At 43.9% G+C, this 26,344-nt stretch overlaps 1 protein-coding gene across 2 annotated transcripts in view; it reads left to right on the top strand.

Moving 5' to 3' along the window:
• Window positions 1-26,344, top strand: part of SGMS1 (sphingomyelin synthase 1) — a 419,472-nt gene that overhangs the window by 173,401 nt on the left and 219,727 nt on the right. The window lies entirely within an intron of this gene.

The raw sequence follows: 26,344 nt of genomic DNA, 5'->3' as shown, positions 1-26,344 counted from the left end.
TATTTTCTTCCACTATCTACCCAACCCTCCCCACCCCCTATACCTTCTGCCCAGCAGTGGCTTGATAGTGTAGTGGTACTCTAATGCCTGGCACACAACATGCAATTTCCCATCAGATAGGTGGGCCGATAATTTCTGACAGATCCGATCACTTTTCTGATCACTTCTATGCAAATCAATCAGAAAAACGATCTGAAATCAGATATGATCTATTTGACCCATCTATCTGACAAGAAAATTGCATGGTGTGTACCAGGCTTTACACAGGAGACCTGGTTCAAATCTTGGCTCTTCCTGTTCAGTAGGCCAGGACCTATTTTAGTAAGGAGTCTTAGGGCTAGACTCCTTAGCACTGCTACTGCCTACTGAACGTGCCCTAGTGGCTGCAGCTCAAGTGCTTTGAGTCTACCAGGAGAAAAGCGCAATATAAATGTTAGTTGTTTTTTATTCTGGTGCCCACCATCCCAATTGTAAAGTACTATTCCTCCTTCCAGTGCAACTTATTCCCCATCTTTCCAATGTAATTGCCTTCCCCACCCACCCCCACAGTAGATATAGCTCTTCATCTTATTGCCCCCAAATGTTAGCAAGATATTCCCCTACGGTGCATTAGCAATTCCAGCAGTATGGAACCTCATCTTCCCCAATCCCAAAAGTAAAAATATAAACAAAAGCAAAACATCCACATAATAAAGGAGTCCATTGTATGCGATCAGGATCACCTGAAGCCTTTCCCTGAACCACATTGTGCTTCAACATAGTCAAGTGCTGACTGAACCGTACACTAAACACCTTTTGTTGTTAGTGAGGGAGGAATGAATAGAGTGCCCATAGCCAGGGACAGACTTGGTGGCAGAATACCATAGTGTCATATCTTTTTACTTAGTGAATACACATTTTATTGACCTCAACAGAAAAGGCTCTTACAGTGTTATGTACACATGCATACTCAGATCTATTGGCCAGCCAGCTCCTGGGATTTTTACACTCTATGCTAAATTCATCCAGTGTCTGCTCTAGTTTCTGTCCTCCCGGTTCCTCACAAGAGGCAGAATTTCATCCTAGTAAGTTAATAGGCATCTGACCAAACTGGTTTAACTGTGTGTAATGATTAAGTAAGGAAGATTAGATTGTGAGCTCCTCTTGTAACAATGTACTGTAGTAGGTTTTGATATGTACTCTGTAAAGCACAGTGTTTTGAGTTGGTGCTATAGCTTGTGAAGGCAGGGACCTCCTTTAAGGCCCGGTTCACATTAGCGGTTGTTTGCCAAACGGACCGGATGACCTGACCGGATCCGGACCGGATCCGGATCGGAACCGTACGGTTCTGATCCGGATCCGATCCGGATCCGGTCAGGTTGCATCAGGTGGTAATCAGGATGCGATCCGGATCCGTTTGGCAAAGTTAACGTGAAAAAAAAAAAATGTTGGGGTCTGGGAGGTCAGCAGAAGGGGGACCTGTGGAATCAGGCCCTCTGCTGTTTAGCACTCACCTCCACCTCCGACATGCTGCCAACATCCTGCCAACACCTCCAGCTCGTGCTGCTCCACTCCAAAATGCTTGCCCAGGTGTCCCCAGCCAATATCGCCGCAAAAATCTGCATAGGAAGTGGGGTAGAACATCCGGATTTCTCAGCCAGTGTGTTGTGCGGCCTCCGGTTCCCATTTGTTTGTATTGGCCGGATGGTGCAGTCCGGCTCCGCCCCGGATACGGCTGCCGGAGGGGCCGGATGAAAAAATAGCGCATGTTGGAACGGAGGCCGGAGTCCGGATCCGGCCCGGATCCGGTCCGGCTCCGGTTCTGCAGAACGGACCCATGTGAACGGACGCATAGGCTTTAATTGCTATGCCGTGCGTCCGTTCCGTCCGTTCTGCAGGCGGTGCGGCTCCGGCACGGCGATTCCGGAGGGCCACCGCAAGTGTGAACCGGGCCTTAGGGTTTCCTATTCTGTTGTACATTATCCAGTGATCATGTACCAGTATTGGGGATGTGTTCTAACTACACATCAATTGTACATGGTTCTATCTGTGTCTCTGGCTGTCCCGGTTGAACAGTGTTTTGAACTGCTCATGTTTTTACACTTTCCACTATTTTCTGTGTTTTACTATGTACAGCACTACAGAAGAGGATAGCACTATCAGCTTGATTCACTAGTTTGAGCAGCGTGAGTAAAAATCCTCAGCGCATGCTACAGGCTGTGTAGGGTGCGCTTCTAACATACGAGCTCTCCCTTGTTTAGTGGCCGCTCCTTAACTCCCGTCTTGAGCCCCATCGTGTCCTGTAGCTGTTTAGGACCTTATCCCCACACTTTGATTGGCCCAATAGGCTGCCAGTCACTTGACAGTCAGCCTATTGGGCCAATTAAAGTGCGGGAATAACGCCCTAAATAGCTTCAGGACATGTAGGGGCTCAGGGTAGGAATAAAGGAGCGGCCACTAAACAAGGGAGAGCGTGCAAGTTAGCAGCGCACCCTACACAGCCTGTAGCATGCGCTGAGGATTTTTACTTGCGCAGCTCAAGCTAAGCTGCGCTGCTTTAGCACCTATATAAATATAAATGCAGGAAATAAATAATGAAACCATGAACAGGCTAAATGCTGTACCATAAAAAATATGTTGCACAGAGTGAATTGTGGGTAGTGTGAGCTCTTATGGTAAGAGTATTTGTGGGACAAGGTTTTGTGCAGCATTTGGGCAATACTAGGTATTGAAGTTCATGCTCTCTGCTGTCATTTCCCTTAAAAATGTATACGGATGCCTCTGAAAATATTGCTACTTTTCTGGACTGTGTGTATATTCCATGTGTTCGGATTTTTTTTTCATCTTCAGTTCTGCACCAGGCTTGTTTAATGATTTACAAGATGTTTTGGTATAACTTTAATATTTGATAGAACTGCAGAGTTCTGTTTCTCTAAATGGGAAATGTAAAATCATATTTTCTACATTTCTGCACACTTTTTTAGGCTTTTGTTTTAGCTGCAGAATCATAGGATAGTGACCTAGGTATGCAGTTGTTTTACCCACATTTACAGTGTAAACGTATCTGTAGACGAGATGCTTTGGTGGACCAAAACGCTTCTTATCTGGTGCTTCTTGCAGGTTGTTTGCTGAAAGAAAAAGGCTTTAGTCAGAATGGAAGATCCTTCTTGGGCAACAATCTGATCTGCTGGGATAGATTCTTTCAGTTGAGTGTTGTAGAAGAGAGAAGCTGAATTCACGGTGACATTACTGTTCCTTCTACCATAGTTGTTGGCCAAAGCCAAGCCTAGACAAATAACATTTGTATCGCGCTTTCTTCTGGCAGACTCAAAACGTCAGAGCTGCAGCCACTAGGATGCACTCTATAGGCAGTAGCCATGTCAGGGAGTCTTGCCCAAGGTCTCCTACTGAATAGGTGCTGGCTTACTGAGCAGGAAGAGCCGAGATTCAATCCTGCATCAGAGGCGGAGCCCTTACCCAGTGCACTAACCAAGCCTAGTAACAGAAACCACTGGTTGTGATTGTTTTGGCAGTCAGTCAGTTTGGCAGTCAGTTTAAAGTAAGCCTGCGAGTTTGTTTAAGCAAAAAGTTAGATAATTGCCTTGGGAAAGGGAAGCCTCTGGAGGTCCCTTCATTCCAGCGCTGTGGGGTCTTAAAGCTCGCCGCACTGCGCCTGCACAATAGCACAGCCCTGCTCGGTCTTCAGGGGAAAAAGCCGAGCACAATTTTTTGTGAAAGATCATATTTCTGATCAATTTATTAAAATGGTTTTATTTTAATACCGGAAGCTGGTGGGTCCAATTGGCCCAGAACGATAGAACATTGATTGTTTCCTTCAAAGGAACCTGAGGTGGGAGACCTATGGAAGCTGCCATATTTTCCTTCCTTTTAAACAATACCAATTGCCTGGCAGGGTGCTGATCTCTGAAATCACACACCTGCAACAAGCATGCAGCTAATCTTGTCAGATTAGTCATAAACATCTGAACTGCATGCTTGTTCAGGGTCTATGGCTTAAAGCATTAGAGGCAGAGGATCAGCAGTACAGCCAGTTAATGTGTTTTATTTAAAAGAAAATAAACATGTCAGCCTCTATATCCATCTCACCTTGGGTTATCTTTCAAGAAATGGTGATCAGAGTGGCAGATGCTTTCAAAAATACGATTGTAATTGGCCTACATACAATCACAAGTTGGGTTCTTCAATGCTATTGATCGATTAAATAGAAGATTTTCTTTTAATCTGAATAATCTTGTTAAAAATTAGACTGTTCACTATAAATGCAGTTTAACGGGCACCTTTATATGAACAGCAATCAATCAATCAGACAGCCTGAATATTTACCCCCTCCCCCCCATTGTACAGTATATACACCTTGGCTGAGCCCAGCATGCATGTACAATACTTGCTTACCAGCAGACTTTTTTGAAGGAATGATCAGGGAGGATTGTTGCAACTGGCAGATCTGATAGTTTTACAGGACTGTTAAGTATCAATGTCACACTCAGTGTTAGCTCAAGGGCCATCGCACAAAGGGCAGCACAGTGGCGTAGTGGTTAGTGCTCTTGCCTTGCAGCGCTGGGTCCCTGGTTCGAATCCCAGCCAGGTCAACATCTACAAGGAGTTTGTATGTTCTCCCCGTGTCTGCGTGGGTTTCCTCAGGGCACTCCGTTTTCCTCCCACATCCCAAAACATACAGATAAGGTAATTGGCTTTCCCCTAAATTGGACCTGGACTAGGATACATGCACTACACGATACATTCATAGACATAGGACTATGTTAGGGATTAGATTGTGCGCCCCTCTGAGGGACAGTTAGTGACAAGACAATAAACTCTGTACAGCGCTGCGTAATATGTTGGCGCTATATAAATACTTAAAATAAATATATAAGGGTGACTTGAAGCGTGTGAGGAATTTCCCCTTTCAAGCAACCTGTCATCTTGTTCATTGCAAGTCTGTGGTATCCCTAGTGACAGCTTTATTTTGTAGCCCTTCGGGCTCAGTTACACTTGATAACAGAACCTGAAGTGAGAGGGATATGGGAGGATGCCATATTCATTCAAATGTAAACAGTGCATGTTGTCTGGCTGTCCTGCTGATCCCCTTTAGCCATAGGCCATTAATAAGCATGCGGATCAGATGTTTCTGACAAAAAGCTGTCATCATTAGCCGCATGCTTGTTTCGGGTGTGTGATCAAGACGCTACTGATGTCAGAATGTTCAACAGGGCTGCCAGGCAACTGGTATTATCTAAAAGGAAATAAATATGGCAGGCTCCATATACATCTGGCCTCAGGATCCCTTTACTTAAAATGAATGGACCTCCTGTTTAATTGTATTTTACATGCTTTCCTAAACAATACAAATATAAATTGCTCAGTAATCTAGTGTGCATGAGGGGTACATATTGGCTCAGCGAAATCGACAAGTGTTGCTAAAAGGATTGACGACACTCAGGTACTTTGTGTACGGAATATAGCTTTCAGTGCTGTTAATGTTTGTCTTGTAATTGTCTGTCAAATGCTTAAAGTGAACCTGAACTGAAAGTTAAAAATCAAAATAAACAAAAATACGTCATACTTGCCTCCTGCGTAGTCTACACATCAATCTCTTTCTTCTCTCCCGCGTCCTGCTTGCTCACTGTGATCAAGGGAATTCTCCGTCCTCCATAACATCTTCCTGGTCAGCACACTGTTAAACTGTAATATCGCTCACTTGTGCCATAGGGAAACATGGACATTACCTTGCACATTCAGTTGTAACTGACAGCAGCTAATATATAAGTGATAGTAACTGGTATATTTCAGTTCTGACAAAATATTGTCAGAACTGGAAGGAATTGTTGTAAGAAGAAAATGGTGAGCTTCTGACCATCATTACTAACATTGTCAATTGTTATGAGCAAACAGAATATATATGTTATGTTTTGTTTGTGTATGTTGTGTACATATCCATGCTGTGACAGTGCTTGTTCTGTGTTTCTATATGAGAGATTTGTGTTTCCATTAACAGGCTGTGAAACCACCAGTTTGCATGACCAGCACAGTGTACTGTGTACATATACCTTGTGACTAGTCCAGAGGTTGTGGATTTCCAGTTAAAAGGCATTATTCAGAGCAGATATTTGCGATTTCTACTATTATCATTCATTCTCCAAACTTGAGTTTATTCCCCTGGATATCAGTTAAACATTGTTGATCGTTTTTAAAACGAGCAGATGATCACTGGCATATTCAGTGACAATAATCCAATCCTGTCACTGTCTTTGGAATTTTGGGGGATGGTCTTCTCATAGAGAGTTAAAGGATACCTGAAGTGACATGATGAGATAGACATGTGTATGTACAGTGCCTAGCACACAAATAACTAGGCTGTGTTCCTTTTTTTCTTTCTCCGCCTGTAAGAGTTAAATATCTGGTATGTAAGTGGCTGACTCAATCCCGACTCAGACAGGAAATGACTACAGTGTGACCCTCACTGATAAGAAATTCCCCTTTTTTTCTTATTTCTTGCTCTCAGAAGCCATTTTCTGCTATGAAAGTGTTTTATAGTTGGAATTTCTTATCAGTGAGGGTCACACTGTAGTCACTTCCTGTCTGAGTCAGGATTGAGTCAGCCACTTACATACCAGATATTTAACTCTTACAGGCGGAGAAAGAAAAAAAGGAACACAGCCTAGTTATTTGTGTGCTAGGCACTGTACATAAACATGTCTATCTCATCATGTCACATGTCACCTCGGGTATCCTTTAAGGGTACGTTTCCACTAGAAGCATGTCATTTGTAAGCATGCGCTTTGCATGCAATTTGTTATTTTTCACATGCAAAATTTGCATACAAATACTTGCATTAATGCAAATTTGCAGGCACATTCACTTTTTTTATCCTTTTCATTTTTCTAGAAGGAGATCCCAGACAAAAGTCCCACTGACATGCTTGATTGCAACCGCAAAGTCGCGTGCGAAAACACGCAAAAGCTCATTAAAATGAAAATGCATTTAAAAGCAGCATGCATGGTTTGAAAAATAGTAACACTGCTGTCCATTTTTTTTTCCTTGATGTGAATTTCGCATCTAATGGACACAGAAACACAGAAATTCGTTGGTATGCGAGTTATTGTGCTAAATAATTTGCACCTAGTGGCTGGATAGTGTACTGATTAAGGGCTTTACCTCTGACACAGGAGACCTGGGTTTAAATCTCAGCTCTGCCTGTCCAGTAAGCCAGCACCTATTTATCATGAGACCTTGGGCTAGACTCTCTAACGCTGCTACTGCCTATAGAGCGCATCCTAGTGGCTGCAACTCTGGCGCTTTGAGTCTACCAGGAGAAAAGCGTGGTATAAATCTTCTGTGTCTTGTCTGTGTCTAGTAGAAATGGCCTGTAAAGATTGCAGCAGCATGCGTTCAGCAAAAACATAACAGGACTGCAGAGTACAGACATCTCCGTATACTGAACATAGTGTAAAGTTATATCAGATTCATATCAGACTGCAGTTACAGCTTAAACGATATGACGCTACTTTTCTTGGTTGATGTAATGGAAAGCAGATATAATAATGTTGTTTGTGGAGATTACATGAATCAGTCCTTACTGTGTCTTAGAAAACCACTTCGGTGCTAAAGCCATCTTTTTATTATGCTTGAATGCATCAAGATCTTTCATGTATCCTATTTTACAGCTACTGCTACCCTGATGTTATTCCTTAGGAATTAACGCTAGATGGGGGAAGTTGACTGTCAATTTAAGCTGATGTGCCTGGAGACACTAGACAGCGCTACTTCAAGGCGTTACATTCAGCGTTTGCGTACGTCAGAGATTGTGTGGAGGTATGTGAGACCCGCCTCCTCTGCTGGTGGGCCCATTACTGAGCAGCCAGGCAGGTGTGTGCTCCCATATGTCACTGAGTATGTGGAGGTATGCGAGCTGCCTCCTCTGCTGGTGGGCTCATTACTGAGCAGCCTGGCAGGTGTGTGCTCACGTATGTCAGTGAGTATGTGGAGGCATGTGAGCTGCTTCCTCCTCTGCTGGTGGGGCCCATTACTGAGCAGCCAGGCAGGTTTGTGCTTGCGTATGTCAGTGAGTATGTGGAGGTATGTGAGCGGCCTCCTCTGCTGGTGGGCCCATTACTGAGCAGCCAGGCAGGTTTGTGCTTGCGTATGTCAGTGAGTATGTGGAGGTATGTGAGCGGCCTCCTCTGCTGGTGGGCCCATTACTGAGCAGCCAGGCAGGTGTGTGCTTGCGTATGTCAGTGAGTATGTGGAGGTATGTGAGCGGCCTCCTCTGCTGGTGGGCCCATTACTGAGCAGCCAGGCAGGTGTGTGCTCGCGTACGTCAGTGAGTATGTGGAGGTATGTGAGCGGCCTCCTCTGCTGGTGGGCCCATTACTGAGCAGCCAGGCAGGTGTGTGCTCGCGTACGTCAGTGAGTATGTGGAGGTATGTGAGCTGCGCCTGCTTCCTCTGCTGGTGGGCCCATTACTGAGCAGCCTGGCAGGTGTGTGCTCACGTATGTCAGTGAGTATGTGGAGGTATGTGAGCGGCCTCCTCTGCTGGTGGGCCCATTACTGAGCAGCCTGGCAGGTGTGTGCTCGCGTATGTCAGTGAGTATGTGGAGGTATGTGAGCTGCGCCTGCTTCCTCTGCTGGTGGGCCCATTACTGAGCAGCCTGGCAGGTGTGTGCTCACGTATGTCAGTGAGTATGTGGAGGCATGTGAGCTGCTTCCTGCTCTGCTGGTGGGCCCATAACTGATCAGCCAGGCAGGTGTATGCTCACGTATGTCAGTGAGTATGTGGAGGCATGTGAGCTGCTTCCTGCTCTGCTGGTGGGCCCATAACTGATCAGCCAGGCAGGTGTGTGCTCACGTATGTCAGTGAGTATGTGGAGGCATGTGAGCTGCTTCCTGCTCTGCTGGTGGGCCCATAACTGATCAGCCAGGCAGGTGTGTGCTCGTGTACGTCAGTGAGTATGTGGAGGTATGTGAGCTGCCTGCTCTGCTGGTGGGCCCATTAATGTGCAGCCAGGCAGGTGTGTGCTCACGTATGTCAGTGAGTATGTGGAGGTATGTGAGCTGCTTCCTCCTCCGCTGGTGGGCCCATTACTGAGCAGCCTGGCAGGTGTGTGCTCACGTATGTCAGTGAGTATGTGGAGGCATGTTAGCTGCTTCCTGCTCTGCTGGTGGGCCCATAACTGATCAGCCAGGCAGGTGTGTGCTCACGTATGTCGGTGAGTATGTGGAGGTATGTGAGCTGCTTCCTCCTCCGCTGGTGGGCCCATTACTGTGCAGCCAGGCAGGTGTGTGCAGCAGGAGGCAGGGATAGGCCACTCTGGTATTCTAGACATTCGTATCTAGCATTATTCATATTCTATAGGGAAGGCTGCAGAAGACTGAAAGGGCTCATTTATTATGAGGCTAAGGCATTGCTATGCATTTTTCATTCTTACATGTGAGCTGTATGTGTTTATTTTGGGAACATTATTTATAGATTCCGCACAGGGAAAGTAAAGCAAAACTGTCTAGTTGCTAGAATGCATTTTTGTTTCAGAAACACATTTTTTTTCTCTTAAAGGGGAAAAAATACTGCATTCTCCATTTGAGTAAATGCCAGGATCGGGGATTTCTAATGTACATTAAATATTACAGTTGCTGCGTCTGATTGGTCCATTTCAAAGCTCCATAACATTTACATCAATTTTTAACACGTCATTAACACATTGACAGACCCAACTTGTAAGACGGGTACTCGCGCTAGGAAAAACTTGTTCAGCTATCCTAGGGCTGGCTTCACACTGCCAACCTGCAGGTGCGGTGTGACTAGCTAATTGCACCGCAACGCCTAAAAAAGCCTATGGAGATTACTGCGGCAGTGTACAGTAACCTCCATTCTGGCTGCAGGCCAAGCAGGAAGTGAAGCTCTATAGCGCTCACTTCCTGTGGCCGGGATTTGAATTGCTTATTTTTGAATATTGACAAAATATGCTCCCGCACATGTGCGCCGCAACACAAAATTTTTGTTAAGAAACTTTGTCGCCATCGACTTAAATTTTCTCAGGTTCGCAGCACATTACCACGCAAGTTACCACTAACGCTTTGTTGCGCTAGCTTAGGCCAAGCAGCAAAAACTCCACTTCCGCTGCATCACACAGGGATGAAATGCCCCATAGACTTTGGTGTAGGGTTAACGTAATGTAGTGGTAGGGCAGTTTTACAGTTAATGCGTTGGTGTGCGTTAGTAAACGTTGGTACGCGTTTTTCCATAGCAGTGCATTGTGAAAAAGCTTTCATTCATAATGCATATAGCCGTGTAACTGTACCATAGGAAAACATGGACGTTACTTTAAAAAGAGGGGCATTAGCCTGCAGTAAAAACAGGGTAACGGGGGGGGGGGGAGGGTGGGAACGAGGGTGGGTCACAAAGAAAAGAGTATTCATCCAGAAGTAATTATGTACAGCTCGAATATCACGAATGCATTGTACCATTTTAATTGTTCATGTACCACAAAATGTCATTCTTCTACTTTGTGAATTTGGGGTGTTAATGTGTTAAAGACAATAAAATTTGTTGAAAGAAAAACAGGGTAACGCAATGCACCAGTGTGAAAGGGGCTTCAAGCTGAGCACTGGCACCCAAATTACACGTCTGGTGATGAAGATGGTAGGTGAGTATTGGTTAGGGATCATAAGTTAGGCTTAGGCACTATTTTAGTTGCGATGATGATGGGGTAGGGGAGGTGATATTGAACAAGTAGAGTTAGGCACTCATCCACGTCTGTGCTCTTGCCCGTGAACGAGCGTGACCGCACTGCGCGGGAAAAATAATGATTTTATCAACTGCTAGGTATTTTTGAAAAAAAAATTGTTTCTGTTTAGCGCAAACGGATTATCACAAATTTTTATTCATGATTGCCGTGTTCGTAATTGCACAGAAACATGCTAAATTTGCGAATGGCTTATGCAAAGTCAGTTGACCTTCAAAATCGTAATAATATATCAGTCATCAGTCAATGCAAAAAATATAAATATGAAATTTTTTTATTCGCATTTATATTCTGGGTCCTTGTCATAGGGGCCTGTATGTAAGTGAAAGTTTGAAGTACTGTACTTAATAAATATTTGATGCTCATGAGGAGCAAATAAAACTTTAAAAAAAAACAAACAAACGGTTTTAATGGTATACACTTACAGGTGATCTTACTACCTTTTATGACATGCCTCATTACGTCTTGGATGTTTGAGAACTGTATGAAGAAAACGCTGACCTGTGATTCATGCATCGGTGTCATCTTGAAAGTTAAAACTTTTGACACCTTATAGCTTGGGTGTTTATTATTCTAGTAAGCTGATTTTCATTCGGTGTGGTGGTGGAATGCAGATAACCTACTAGCGCTGAAGTGATTATGGAGATTTACAGGAGGTCTTTTTCTAGGACTTTTTTTTTCTGTGGCCGTAGGCTAGTGTTTTATTTGTGCTGCATTTGTGTACAGATATACCATTCACAGTATTATGGGTGATAATACTGTGGAGATCCACATGCTTCTGCCAGCCACCAATCTTTTTCCCAGCACCATGTGGTGGAAGTAGCTGTGTAGGAACAGGGGAACATGTTAGTATTGGCGTGACAGCAGCTGTTGAAGCAGATGAAGTGGGTGCAGTCACGAGCTTAGTAAGAACGCACACACTGTCCATTCTCATAAGTTGTAAGTTTTTCTGGCCATTCCGAAAAAAAATGCTGCAAGTTCAGACTTTGTGTTCCGTTTACCACAATGCGGCAAACAGATACGGGGTTTTTTTTCCACACGTTTAAGCGAAAGCTATTTTTAACATTATGGTCTTTTTCCTGCGCTGACTGGAGCTTAAAATGTTTTTTATTTTCTTTTATAAATGAGAACCGAGCCTAACAGGGACAAGTAATATTAGCAGCTTATATCAGTATTGTCCAGCAAAAGGAGTAAGTGGACTTGTTTAATACATTTGTGCAGTCAGGATGCAATCTTCAGAGATTTTCATACTCCCCTGATATGTATTGCTGAGCTGTAGGTGGCATTGGGAAACGTACAAGATGTGGCGAGAGGGTCATAGGACTGCTCATTAACGGCCAATTTGTATGAATTTAGCTTCAGGTTTGTGTCAGAATTAGCCTAATGCTAAGATTTAGGTGAATATGAGAACTTTCCGAGATGAAAACTGGAAACTTACCCTGAGACTTCAAAAGTTCAATTATCTGTTTAATGTTGAAACGCAGCCAAAAGTGAGAGGGATATTGATGGATCATTTCAGACTTGCATAAGAAAAAATATTCTTGCCTGGCTTTTCTAGTGATCTTCATCCTGTAATACTTTGCGGATTAACAACACACCTGATTTAGGAAGAATACACAATTATTACCCTCTCGGAGGAAAAATAGCAATAAAACATAACTTTTAATTCATGTTTCTAAAAGGATCAAATACAAATACTACTAATAGTGAATACGTGTAACAATTGGGTTGGTAGGTACGGGTAGTTAGTCATATCGACAAGCCTGCCAATTTCCCATTGTTGATTATTATAAACCCCACACCAAAAAACCCTACATGTTTCGTTTCAATAAACTAGAAACTTTGTCAGGAGCTAACAGTGTTAAAGTGCTAAGGTGCCAAAGTGCTAAAATAATAAAGACATTATCAGTATCACATAGTACACATATTAGAGTAATAGCTAGTATGGCCCCAGTATGGTAGCCAAAAAAAAAAGTTTTTGGCTACCATACTGGGGCCATACTAGCTATTACTCTAATATGTGTACTATGTGATACTGATAATGTCTTTATTATTTTAGCACTTTGGCACCTTAGCACTTTAACACTGTTAGCTCCTGACGAAGTTTCTAGTTTATTGAAACGAAACATGTAGGGTTTTTTGGTGTGGGGTTTATAATAATCAACAATGGGAAATTGGCAGGCTTGTCGATATGACTAACTACCCGTACCTACCAACCCAATTGTTACACGTATTCACTATTAGTAGTATTTGTATTTGATCCTTTTAGAAACATGAATTAAAAGTTATGTTTTATTGCTATTTTTCCTCCGAGAGGGTAATAATTGTGTATTCTTCTCAATACTTTGCGGATCACTGACCCAGAATGAGTATGCAGATCAAGTGTTCAAACAGTTCCTATAAAATTCAAGGGTCTATTGCCACTTGCCAAGACGGATGTGTGTCATTCATCCAACAAATGGCAGCAGAATCTGCTGGCCAACCAAATTGTACCAGCCACAATTTACTGCAGATGACCACGATAAAGTCAAACGGATTGGGTCAATGTGAACTAGCCTATAGAGAATCATTGCAGTCTACTGCTTGATCCTTCAATCTGCAGTGCAATGGACGTAGTGTAAACCGGCTCTGAGGTCAACCTGATCAGAGGAAGTTGGTCGAACTTTTCACAGATTTGATCTTGGTGTTTGGAGAGCTAAAAGCTTTTTATGAATGTCAGGAACACATTGCTAACCTGCAGGCCTCATCTCATGTTTTGATATGTGAATACTTACATGAGTACTTCTTGTACCTTCTTCTCGTCCCTTCTTCTCATTATCTTCTCTTCTCTTTAATCCACTCTTAATTTTTTTTATTTTTATCCTCCTTCCTCTTGAGAAGTTAGATATTTGTATTTCACCATTTGTGTCAGATATGTTTGTGTGTGATCATTCTACACAAGATGCAAAAGCTGATACACCCATTCAAGTGGATCAATTAAACTGTACCTTTAACGGACACCCGAAGCAAAAATATACTAATGAAATAAATTATTGTATCCATCCTCCTTCTCCTAAAAATTACTTTTTAAGATATTCCACAGTTTTATTTTATGTGTAAATCTACTTTTTAAGTTGTAACTGTTTTATTGTTTTTGCTCAATGACGCATTAATTGAAGTATGCCAGAGCTAAAAATCTATGAACTATTGACCCTTTTTACCTCTTTCCTGCTCTTGAAAGCCATTTTCTGCTAGAAAAGTGTTTTATAGTTGGAATTTCTCATCAGCGAGGGTCACACTGTAGCTACTTCCTGTCTGAGTCAGGACTGAGTCAGCCACTTACATACCTGATATTTAACTCTTTCAGGCAGAGAAAGAAAAAAAGCAACACAGCATAGTTATTTGTGTGCTAGGCACTGTACCCGTGTCTATCTCATCATGTCACATGTCTTCTCGGGTATCCTTTAAGCCTTGTACACACTGGAAGATAGTCATCATTTGAAATGAACAATGAATGGCTGTTCCAACAATCAAGTACAGAAGATGTCAAGTGATGTGATGTGTATGACAGCAACCACATGCCAGGTTTCATGCAACTTGTATGCATCTTTGAAATGGGCCCAAAAATGGACTTCCTGCTGAATTTAAAGGACAAGAGACTAAATAAATAAATAAAAGTTTTATACATACCTGGGGCTTCCTCCAGCCTCATGTGCACGGATCGCTTCCACACCACCGTCCTCAGCCTTCTGTATCGCCGGTACCAGGTCCCGTAACTTGTGCCAGCCGCGGCCAGTCTGCGCAGGAGAAGTGTGCTCTCTACGTACCACATCTCTCCGGCGGCTGCCATTTCTACTTAGGATCAGTTCACTAGGAGTGCCCTTGATTTGCTCCCCTAAGCATTGTGTGCAGCAGAGGCATAACAACCCCAGTGGATCCTGCCCCCCTCTCCTCACTCTATCTCCCCACCTGCATGCAGAGTAGCCCAGGAAGTGGAGAGATATTTAGCTGCTTCCAATGCTGGTGGTCTCCTCTATTTTACAGCACCACGGAATATGTTGGTGCTTTATAAATCAATAATAGTATTAATCCTTCACAGCCAGGCGCTCTCTACTGCCTTTTGCAAACTCCCAATCACATTACCGATGTGAGTCACATGATAGGGAGGTAGAGGATGGCAGCAAAGAGTGTTAGAATGTAATCATGGAGGAGATGCACATTGCTGGAAGCAGGTAAATAACTCACCGCCCCCTACTCTACTCTGCTATTGAGTGCCATGTCCAAGGGGAGGGTACATCGGCAAGAGCTAGAAATCCAAGGGGCCCATGCTAATTTTGCGGGGGAGGGGGATAGGGATTAAGCTGGGTTCTTCTTATGCTCCTCCAGGGCAGGTGAGTATGTAGAAGTACAGCCAGCTCAGTCTTATCCTTCTGCTGTAGGGCCATAGCTGAACAGAAGCACATTATCCAGGTAGTTGTAGACAGGGGAAGGCAAAAGTGTTTTTCTGACCTGCTTTCCAGGGTCTACAAAAGCTGTGGTTTGGTGTCAGAGAATTTCACTGGACCTGTTACAGGTGCTTTTCAGAAAACAACTGCAGGATCTAATTAAAACAATTCCATGTAATTAGGGGCAATTGGATCTCAGCGTTCCCTATAGAAAGCTATACAGTCTCATTTCTGTGACTAGAGATATCTGGATATGCAAGATTTTGTGACTCAACATCCAGAATGGCACAGTAAAGAAATGATTATGCTTATTTGAAGTGTGATTATGTTAATGAATTCAGTTCCACATAGCTCGCCATATCTTTCCAATTTATCTCAGCCAACTTTAATAAGGTGTGACATGCCTGACAGGGTCCCTTTATCAAGCTGTGGTGTTCTAAACAAAAATCTGATTGGCTGAGTTCCAGTTAGGATTATGGATGGGGGAGAGTTCACCTCTGAATAAACACTGAGGCTGCGTGATCTCCCAATGTTTGCATGGATTGCCTCCGGTCTCTCTGGTTTTGTCCCACAACTCAAAAACATTAATAAGGTTTTTGGTTCACCCCAAAATTGGCATTAGGCTGTGGTATAGGCATGTAATTATGGTAGGGATTAGAGTGTGAGCTCCTCTGATACACAGTATTATGCAGGAGAACAGAGGCGCCAAAAGGATAAAAGGAAGCTAAATGAGCTTAAAAACCAAATTCTTGGTAAATAGAGGAGGTAGTGGTGGACTTACCTCCTCCAAGTAGACACACAACGACTGTAGTAAACACAGTCGATATATTTTATTTATGAACTCCAAATATGCAACGCGTTTCGCAGGTTTGATCCCGCTTCATCAGGCAATAACAACGGAGCAATAGCATATGTGGTCAGTAGAAGAGCCAGGCACACAGTAAGTCACATTACTTTGGATGGAGAGAAATATTGTGGAAGATGTCAGTTCCAGTTTTCTCCCACATCCCAAAAACATACAGATAAGTTTATTGGCTTCCTCCTACATTGGCCTTAGACCACATGTGTCGAACTCCAGGCCAAGAGGGCCAGATCCATGCCAGTGTTTAGGATGGACTGAGAAAGAAAGTAATGTGTTCTACCTGATGGACCACACCTATCCTGATTCAGACCCATCAATTCATTTGAGCTGTATCAAAAATGTTACAGGATCTCGGCCCAAGTAGGACCGGTTTGACATACCTGCCTTAGACTATGATGTAAAGCGCTGAAAGGAGGAGGATGTGAAAGCTATATGAATACTAAATAATAATAATGCACAATAATATCATTGTTTCCGTTTATGTGTATCTGAGGTGATCATCCATCATGTGGACTTGTGAAGTTCCTTATTTTTGAGGATAGAGATCGCAAGTGTTTGTAAATAGATTGGACCAGTTTGTGGCCTCACGAGAGATAGATAGATAGATAGATAGATAGATAGATAGATAGATAGATAGATAGTTGTACATCATTCTATCTATGTTCAACCAATAGGATCATGTCTCTTCAGGTGCTCTTTAAAGGACAACTGAAGTGAGAGCTATATGAAGGCTACACATTGGTTTATTTGGCTGCAATAGTGTGTGAATCGCCCCAGAAACAAGCATGCAGCTAATCTTATCAGATTTGACAAAAATGCCAAATACATGATCTGCGTATGCTTGTTCATGGTCAATGACTAAAAGTATTAAGTACACACGCTGTATTTTTTCAAACAACGGGTCCGTCAGACCCGCGAGCGGATCAGTCAAAAACAGTCTTATCAGTCTGCCGACAGCCTGTACTCACATGCAACTGCAGAACGACCGCCCCGCAGGAGGGTCTGACAGACCTGTTGTTTGAAAAAAATATGGCGTGTGTACGCGCCTTTAGAGGCAGAGGAGTTCAGCAGGATGGCTGGGCAACTGGTATTGCATAAAAGGAAATAAATATGGCAGCCTCCATATACCTCTCATTTTAGTTGTCCTTTAAGGGCCCGTTCCACTAGACCCCAATTGCAGCCGTTTTCCGCATGCATGTTCGGAAGCAGAAACACAACCTATTGAAAATAATAGGCTGCATCAGAATGGTGTGCAGGGGAAAAAATGATGCATGCTGCAAATTTTACCAGAACTAATATGAATAGCGATTTGGATGCGTCCGATGCGTCGGATTTGGAGACGGGCACAACACCCCAATGGAAATGCAGCCCAACACCAGAGCCCCATGCCCGCTGCATCAGGATTACAATGTCGAAGAATTGTGTGCACAAATTGCACCCCGTATGTGGTTATTAGTTTAACCTTTATATGGTTATCAGTTCCATACTCCCTGCTAGGGTTTGTTTGCCAGTGTATATGGTATATGGTTATCAGTTTCATACTCCCTGCTAGGGTTCTGCTTCCAGTGTGCCCCCGTATATGGTTATCAGTTTCATACTCCCTGCTAGGGTTTTGTTGCCAGTGTGCCCCCATATATGGTTATCAGTTCCATACTCCCTGCTAGGGTTTGTTTGCCAGTGTATATGGTATATGGTTATCAGTTCCATACTCTCTGCTAGGGTTTGGTTACCAGTGTGCCCCTGTATATGGTTATCCATTTCATACTTCCTGCTAGGGTTTGGTTGCCAGTGTATATGGTATATGGTTATCAGTTTCATACTCTCTGCTAGGGTTTGGTTACCAGTGTGCCCCCGTATATGGTTATCAGTTCCATACTCCCTGCTAGGGTTTGGTTACCAGTGTGCCCCTGTATATGGTTATCCGTTTCATACTTCCTGCTAGGGTTTGGTTGCCAGTGTATATGGTATATGGTTATCAGTTTCATACTCCCTGCTAAGGTTCTGCTACAAGTGTGCTCCCGTATATTGTTATCAGTTTCATACTCCCTAATAGGGTTCTGCTACCAGTGTGCCCCCGTATATTATCAGTTCCATACTCCCTGCTAAGGTTCTGCTACCAGTGTGCTCCCGTATATTGTTATCAGTTTCATACTCCCTAATAGGGTTCTGCTACCAGTGTGCCCCTGTATATTGTTATCAGTTTCATACTCCCTGCTAGGGTTCTGCTACCAGTGTGCCCCCGTATATGGTTATCAGTTTCATACTTCCTGCTAGGGTTCTGCTACCAGTGTGCTCCCGTATATTGTTATCAGTTTCATACTTCCTGCTAGGGTTCTGCTACCAGTGTGCTCCCGTATATTGTTATCAGTTTCATACTCCCTGCTAGGGTTCTGCTACAAGTGTGCCCCCGTATATGGTTATCAGTTTCATACTTCCTGCTAGGGTTCTGCTACCAGTGTGCCCCCGTATATGGTTATCAGTTTCATACTCCCTGCTAGGGTTCTGCTACCAGTGTGCCCCCATATATGGTTATCAGTTTCATACTCCCTGCTAGGGTTGGGTTACCAGTGTGCCCCATATATGGTTATCAGTTTCATACTCCCTGCTAGGGTTCTGGTACCAGTGTGCCCCATATATGGTTATCAGTTTCATACTCCCTGCTAGGGTTCTGCTACCAGTGTGCCCCATATATGGTTATCAGTTTCATACTTCCTGCTAGGGTTCAGTTACCAGCGTATATGATATATGGTTATCAGTTGCATACTTCCTGCTAGGGTTCGGTTATCAGTTTCATACTCCCTGCTAGGGTTCTGCTACCAGTGTGCCCCCGTATATGGTTATCAGTTTCATACTCCCTGCTAGGGTTCTGCTACCAGTGTGCCCCCATATATGGTTATCAGTTTCATACTCCCTGCTAGGGTTGGGTTACCAGTGTGCCCCATATATGGTTATCAGTTTCATACTCCCTGCTAGGGTTCTGCTACCAGTGTGCCCCATATATGGTTATCAGTTTCATACTCCCTGCTAGGGTTCTGCTACCAGTGTGCCCCATATATGGTTATCAGTTTCATACTTCCTGCTAGGGTTCAGTTACCAGCGTATATGATATATGGTTATCAGTTGCATACTTCCTGCTAGGGTTCGGTTATCAGTTTCATACTCCCTGCTAGGTTTCTGTTATCAGTGTGCCCCGTATATGGTTATCAGTTTCATACTTCCTGCTAGGGTTTGGTTACCAGCGTGCCAACCTTATTAAAACAGATGATTGTGTGCAAACCGTCATTATTTTAACTTTCAGATGTAATGAAGAGACCAAAGCAAATAACCACTGAGTAAATGTTATCGGAGTCATACCCAACAATAGATTCTCCATAATTCATGCACAGCTGTGTTGATTTGGGCCTTTGGCTTCTTTGAGCTGGCCTGGAGTCAGCTCTGTAAGATCAATAAAGACCACACAGCTCGCTGCGCTATTTGTGTGCGCTGGTGGAGCAGCCAGCCGCCGCACTGAGGTCATGGGAGATCAGCTTGTCTTTGCACAAAGATTCCCTATTTCTGCTCCAGAGCTGGCGGCTTCAAATTATCCGCAATCGCCTCTAATTATGACAGCTGTTTTGTTTTCTGCTGTGTAATTTGACATGAATAAAATGACAGGTTAGAAATGGAGGATCTGCTTTGCAATAATACTGTGTGTGTTTGACAGCCTGGAGAGGAAAGATCTCTGAAGGTACTTGGCGTAACTGTAAATATATTGCTGGCAGAACCAAAGGTCTTATAAAGCAGTGGATATAAAATATTAAATTATACGAGGTGTTAGAATAAAAACGAAGGGATCTTGGGCTGTATTACCAATCAGAAGGATAACACTTGTTATTTAGCGAGCCTTAAAGTGGACCTGAACTCTTGTACAGGACAGAAGGAAAACAAAGAGAAATACACCCTGTATGTATTTAGAGAGTTTAGCCTGGCTTATTCCCCCTCATCTGTGACTCATGCGTAAATTGATCTCTCAGCTGTGTCAGCTGGCTGCCTCAGAGCAGCTAATTTGTAAACACAGGATGTTAACCCTGTCTGCTTCCATGAGAGCAGGAAGTAGGCACACTGCAGATTTATTGCAGGATCGGTATCGGCTGTAACAAAAAAATGTTTGTCTTTAAAGGTTATTATGCTGTTGCTTATCTTTTTTAGAGCAGAGAGGAAGTTCTGAGTTCAGGTCCGCTTTAACTCATTGGAAACAGTAGGCTCTGGCCCCTTTAAGGATTAGAGCCTTTTTTTTTTTTTTACTTTGTACTTCTGAATCACAGTGATGTGAAGAGCGGTGTAGTTTTAACTATCCGCAGTCTGAAAACCGGTTTAACTGCATTCACATGCTGGAATAAACTCGCCCTTGGCGGACGATAAACACCGATTCGGCTGAGAATTGTGATTGACTCCAGCGTGAGTACAGTGGCTGTCCAACATCTACTCAAGAACCGGCATACCAGAGAATCCGGGCCCTGACCCCCGAGCACTGCCTGATCATGGGAAGCCACTCGTCATGCTCTACTCCATCCCCCTCTGCCCCTCCTCCATAGCAACAGATCTGGCTCTAGCCTGTAGGCAAGTGACTCATCTGTACAGTGTTGGCACAGCACTATCGCCCAAAGACTCGTGCACTGACTGTTGGGTGACAGAAATCGCTCAGTATATACAGATATGTGTGTGTATGCACATCAGATAAATATCATTGGTAAATGAGTAATTAATCTGCCTGTTATTCGGGAGGGTTGGAATGATGGATCTTTCTAATAACCTATATACAATAATTTTTACACCAAAGTTCCTAAACAAATCACAGAAGGATTCAGAATTCCTCTACGCATGCTCTTATCACTGCAGGATTCAGAATTCCTCTACGCATGCTCTTATCACTGCAGGATTCTGAATTCCTCTACGCATGCTCTTATCACTGCAGGATTCTGAAAAATCTGACAATCTCATAACACCTTGTTGAGCAAACGATTGTTGTCAGAACAGATCTGCCTGGATGAATGTGGCCGATTGAGCAACAATCATATTTAGGTCGTAGTATTTTGCAGCTGCTGGACTTTTTTTTTTTTAAACTAAAGATTATTGGCAGATCCATCATTGATTGTTCGTTTCAAAAGATTTTTTATCTCACATGTGTACACACAGCCTTACGGTTGCATATGTAACTCCACGCTTTCCTAGCAATGAACTCCATGCACACAGTTAAAATGTATGGATAGTTTCTTCCTCATTAATCGTATAACTTAAAGTGGACCTGAACTCAGAACTCCTCTCTGCTCTAAAATATACACCAGGGCTGTGGATACACAACATAATAACCTTTCAACAAAAACATTTCTTTGTTATGATACAAATCCAAAAATTAATCTGCACAGTTTCTACTTCCTGATTCATGGAAGCAAACATGTTGTTTACAGCTTGTGATTAGACTCAAATGAGGGGGAATTAAACTGACTAAACTCTCTTAAGGTTGCATTTCTCTATGCTTTCCTTGTGTCATGTGCAAGAGTTCAGGTCCACTTTAAGTAGTTCACCTTTGAAGATATGATAATACCAAAGTACTTTTTGCAGGCTTCAAAATGCTGGTCATGTGACCTGTTTGCCTGTTTCCAAAACTTTTCAAATCGCTCATAGAGAATTTCCTTGGTTATCTTCTCCAGCCTTGTGTGCAATATATTACTCCACCAACATATGTGTTTGAGGCCTCATTCACACCTGAAACCACAAAACGATTGCGTTTTTGTGAGCTGTTTTTTTTTAATGCCTCCCAGCGCTCCACTGTGCACTGAGTTTTTGTTAAAAGCGCTTTTTTTCCAGAGCGGTTTTTAAATTCACTCCCTGACGCAGGTCAGGAAGTGAACTTTTTGACCCGGAAAATAATAAATACAATGTATTTATTCTTAAAAATGCAAACCCAATCGCTGCACAAAGCGGTTTTATGAGCATTTGCGTTTTTCCTAAACCTTCCATTGAGGCAAAATCGCCTTAAAAAAGGTACAGCGATTTGCTGAGCGAATCGGAAATGAGCCGCTCAGATGTGAACTCTCTCATATTGAATCAGTGCACAAGCGGTTTTAGGGTGATTGTGAAAATCACCTGCGCTTGAAAAAATGGCAAAAACGCCCTAGATGTGAACAAGCCCTCATGGTGGGTGAGTGGAGGTGGCAACTGCTCAGGTTGATCTCAGTGCTCAAGGGGCCTCTGTAAACAAGAAGCTATGCTATCCAAAATAAATCTGCTGGAGGAAAGGAAGGGGGTGATTTCACCTGCTGGAAGCTGCATAGTCTATTTTTCTGGTTCCCCCCCAAAATCACAGATAAATAACAATATATATGAGGTGCTTTTCTTGATAAAAGAAAAATGTAAGTCTGTTCAGCTTGTTTTGTGATTAAAGGGAACCTGAAGTGAGAGGTACCGTATATGAAGGCTGTCATAATTATTTTCCATACACTGGTCGATTTGCCATCAGATCGACCAACAGATAGATCCCTCTCTGATCGAATCTGATCAGAGAGGGATCGTATGGTTGCCTTTACTGCAAACAGATTGTGAATCGATTTTAGCATGACACCGATCACAATCTGTGGGGGTGCTGCGGCCCGACTTTTTCTCCGCTGGGTTCCGGGTTCCAGACCAGCTGGCTTCACTTCTTTCTGTCCAGGGAAGTTTAAACAGTAGAGGGCGCTCTACTGTTTAAACTTCCTGCCCAGGACAGGAAGTGAAGCCAGCTGGTCCGGAATCCAGCGGAGAAGAAGACAGTGGTGACAGCGGGGATTCGTGCCGCCGCAGCAGGTAATGTATTGCCACTGTATTGCGTTGGTCGTTGGGCTTTTGGAATGCCGCTATCGACGCACTCCCGACTCACCGGCTATCGAGTAAAATTTTCCGCACCGATGGCTTGACTGGAAGCGACGGGAACGATTCTTTTCGGACGGAAATAGATCGTTCTGCCTGCATTTGCGCAACGATTTCACAGCAGATTCGATCACAGTGATCAAATCTGCTGTATATCGGCGGGAAAATCGTTAGGTGTGTGGACCCCTTTAGGGACCATTTCCACTTGAGTGGAATACACAGCATTTCTCGCATCAGACAGGGAAATGCTGCCTTTTCCACTAACAGCATGCATTCTGGACCGCATACAGGTGCGATTCTGGACGGCATGCAGCAGTTTATTCAGTCTCAGATTTGCATCACTGGAGCCTATAGGCACAGATGTACTGGCATCCTAGATTTCATCCTCCATGAACCTACAAACCCCCGCTGAACCACACCGCAAGTGTGCTGGCTGTACCAGCTGTCACTTCTCCCTTACTTCCCTAAGATGTCATAGGAAACTACAGGTGCCCCTTGGTATTAAGTAGCCATAAGTACTCTCAGTATTAAGTAGCTAGAGATGCTCTCCGCTGAAGTGAGATCTCATCAGTGGAATGCCTAGAGCTGGGTGGCTACCGGTAACCTCTCATTTATGCTCCACTCAGGACTCTGCATGGGGGAAGAAGGGAGAGAATCATTCCGGAAAGGGAACGAGTCGCCCTTCCATCAGGCGCCTGTAGGCACATGCCTATAGAGCCTCATGGTAAATCGGGCCGTAGTTTATTGCTGTGCATGGCACAGCTACCGAGATGCTGATGTGTACTCACATCTCTGCAAGTGACAGCAAGCGTTCCGCAAGATGCTCCCTGACTCAGTGGTACCAGCCCTAAAATAATACCCGTTGCCTGGCAGTCCTGCTGATCATTCCGGCATTGGTAGTGTCTGAATTCCACACCTGAAACTAGCATACAGTTAATCCTGTCAGAAACATCTGATCTGTTCGTTAAGGGTCTATGACTAAACGTATTAGAGGCAGAGGATCAGCAGGACTGGTGGCCAACTGGTAAATATATCAGCTGGTCGATGGGTCAGACTGGTGTGATCAGCTGACATGAACAGTAGGAAGAAAAATAAACTTTCAATTACGAATCAGTCATTTTCACCGCTAGCTTTGAACTAATCAATACGGTTTATTATGCCCCATTGATTTCCCTCCTGCCACTCCTCCATATGCACGATCAGTAAAGAACCATTTGCTTTCCAATTTATATTAATATTTCAATTCAAACCCATTGACTGAGGTCCTAACTTTTAACTTACAGTTGTTCAATTCAGTGGCTTCTCAAATGAACCATTCACAATTCACAACATTTTTAGCTTGGTTATCATGTTGCTTTAATGTCTCCCTTCACTAGTGACTAGGTTTCTTGGTTACTTTAAAAATGTTCCTGCAGTGAGTGATTGTGCAGCTTTCTGGTCTACATACTAAAGCCCCATACTCACGGGGGACGGCCGTCGCCGCAACCGCGTGGCACGCGCATGTTGCGGCGACAGTTCGCCCGTGTGTATGACGCGCGCGCCCCGAACCGTCGCCCGTCGGAGCTGTCGCCAGGCGATTGACATGTTCAATCGCCGGCTACAACCGTCGCCGCAACCTCGCCGGAACTGTCGCTAGCCCCGCATGTGTATGCGGGCTAGCAACAGCTACCCACAGACAGTACACGGAGCATCCGGCGGGGGGGAGGAACCTCGGCGACAGCTTCCGCAGCATCGCTAATCCCTCTGCTGCCGTGTGTATGCAGAGGGACTTGGCGACGAGCTGTCGCCGAACTGTCTCCGAACTGTCGCGCACACGCTCCCGTGTGCAGCGACAGCTACAATTGTCCCCCCGTGAGTACTTAGCTTTAGTGGCCTTTTTACCTCGGCAGCACTGGCTGCTGTCACTTACTGGGCTCTACAAAATATCAGGCTTAAGGGATATCAACCCAAACAAATCTGCCGGTCTCTACTTATAATGCATATACGATTTACAACAAGGTAAGGGAGCCAGGGCTATACTCACAAATTGGAAAACTTTATTGTAGAACCAGTATAAATTTACGTGAACCAACTTACACTAAAAACCCCCATAAAAAATTCAACCTTTATCAAAAGACCTTAAGCCCCCTCTACACTGTTCAATTCCAGGCGTGATCGATCGAATTCGACTTAATCTAATTCGATTAGATCGATTAAATCTGACATGTCTGATCGGGATTCGATCAATCATGTGATCGATTTGCATTAAAAAATTGCCAAAATCGATCACACGATCAATCGAATCCCGATCGGACATGTCAGATTTAATCAATTTAATCAATCTAATCGAATTCGATCCAATTGAATTCAATCGATTGTGCCTGCAATTGAAAGGTGTTGAGGGGGCTTAACTATGATAGCATGCTGGTATCTATAGTCCCATGGAGTGCACTCCTATTTAGGAACAATAGCTGTGTTGGCAAACAAAAATATCTTCAGGCCCAAAACAATACTTGTACTGACAAAGGTGACGTCCAAAAAGATGAGAAAGATCTAGTCAACCCCATGTGCAGCCTAAGTAAGCACGCCTCGGTGCTGTCTGGCACATACATGCTCATTACTGATACTAATCAGTGTCAAACCTCTCAAGCCTGAATATAAGTGCAATATACAGATCCTTAGGCATGTAACATGCAGCAAAAAGTTGCCTTTTCCTATGCTGATACGTGCACCTGTGGGGCTCGATTCACAAAGCGGTGATAACTCAGTTATCACGCCTAAAAGACTTTAGGCGTGATAACCTTTGCACTAGCAAAGTTATCACCGCTTTGTGCTCTAACTAGCGCGAAGCTACCGCGCGTATGCGCAAAGTCCCATAGGGCTTAATGGGAGCTTCGCGCAAAGTGCCGGGTGCTGCGCGCGCGCGCGCAAAACTTTGCGCGAGTTTCTTCTTATCATGCCTAAACTGAGTTTAGGCGTGATAAAGGGATTTTCACTCGCGTGCAAACACTTTGCACCGCTTTGTGAATCAGGCCTGTGGAGTGTAAACCAGGCATGCAATATCAGGCAAGCGTAACTAGAGTTGCCAACATTGACTGACGTCACCGCTCCCTTCAGGACACGCAGTGGCTCCCATCGGTATATATCTTGTGTGACCTGCTGGCGCTGATCCCGGCTTTAAAGAAAACCTGAACTGAAAATGAAAAGTCAAAATAAGCATACACCAGTCATACTTACCTTCCATGTAGTCTACTCCTTAGTGTCTTTCTCCTGTCCCGCGTCCTATTTGTTCACTGTGATCAAGGGAATTTTCCGACCTCCATTTTGAAAATGGCCGTTACCCCATAACAGCTTCCTGGCCAGCACACAGTTAAACTGTAACATCGCCCACTTGAGCCATAGGGAAACATGGACATTACTTGGTACATCAGTTTTCCTCTCAGCTATAACTGAC

The sequence above is a fragment of the Hyperolius riggenbachi genome, chromosome 10 (genome assembly GCF_040937935.1).
Source record: "Hyperolius riggenbachi isolate aHypRig1 chromosome 10, aHypRig1.pri, whole genome shotgun sequence".
NCBI classification, from domain to species: Eukaryota; Metazoa; Chordata; class Amphibia; order Anura; family Hyperoliidae; genus Hyperolius; species Hyperolius riggenbachi.
Note: the sequence above shows the minus strand (reverse complement) of the source record. Positions and strands in the feature narration are given on the sequence as shown.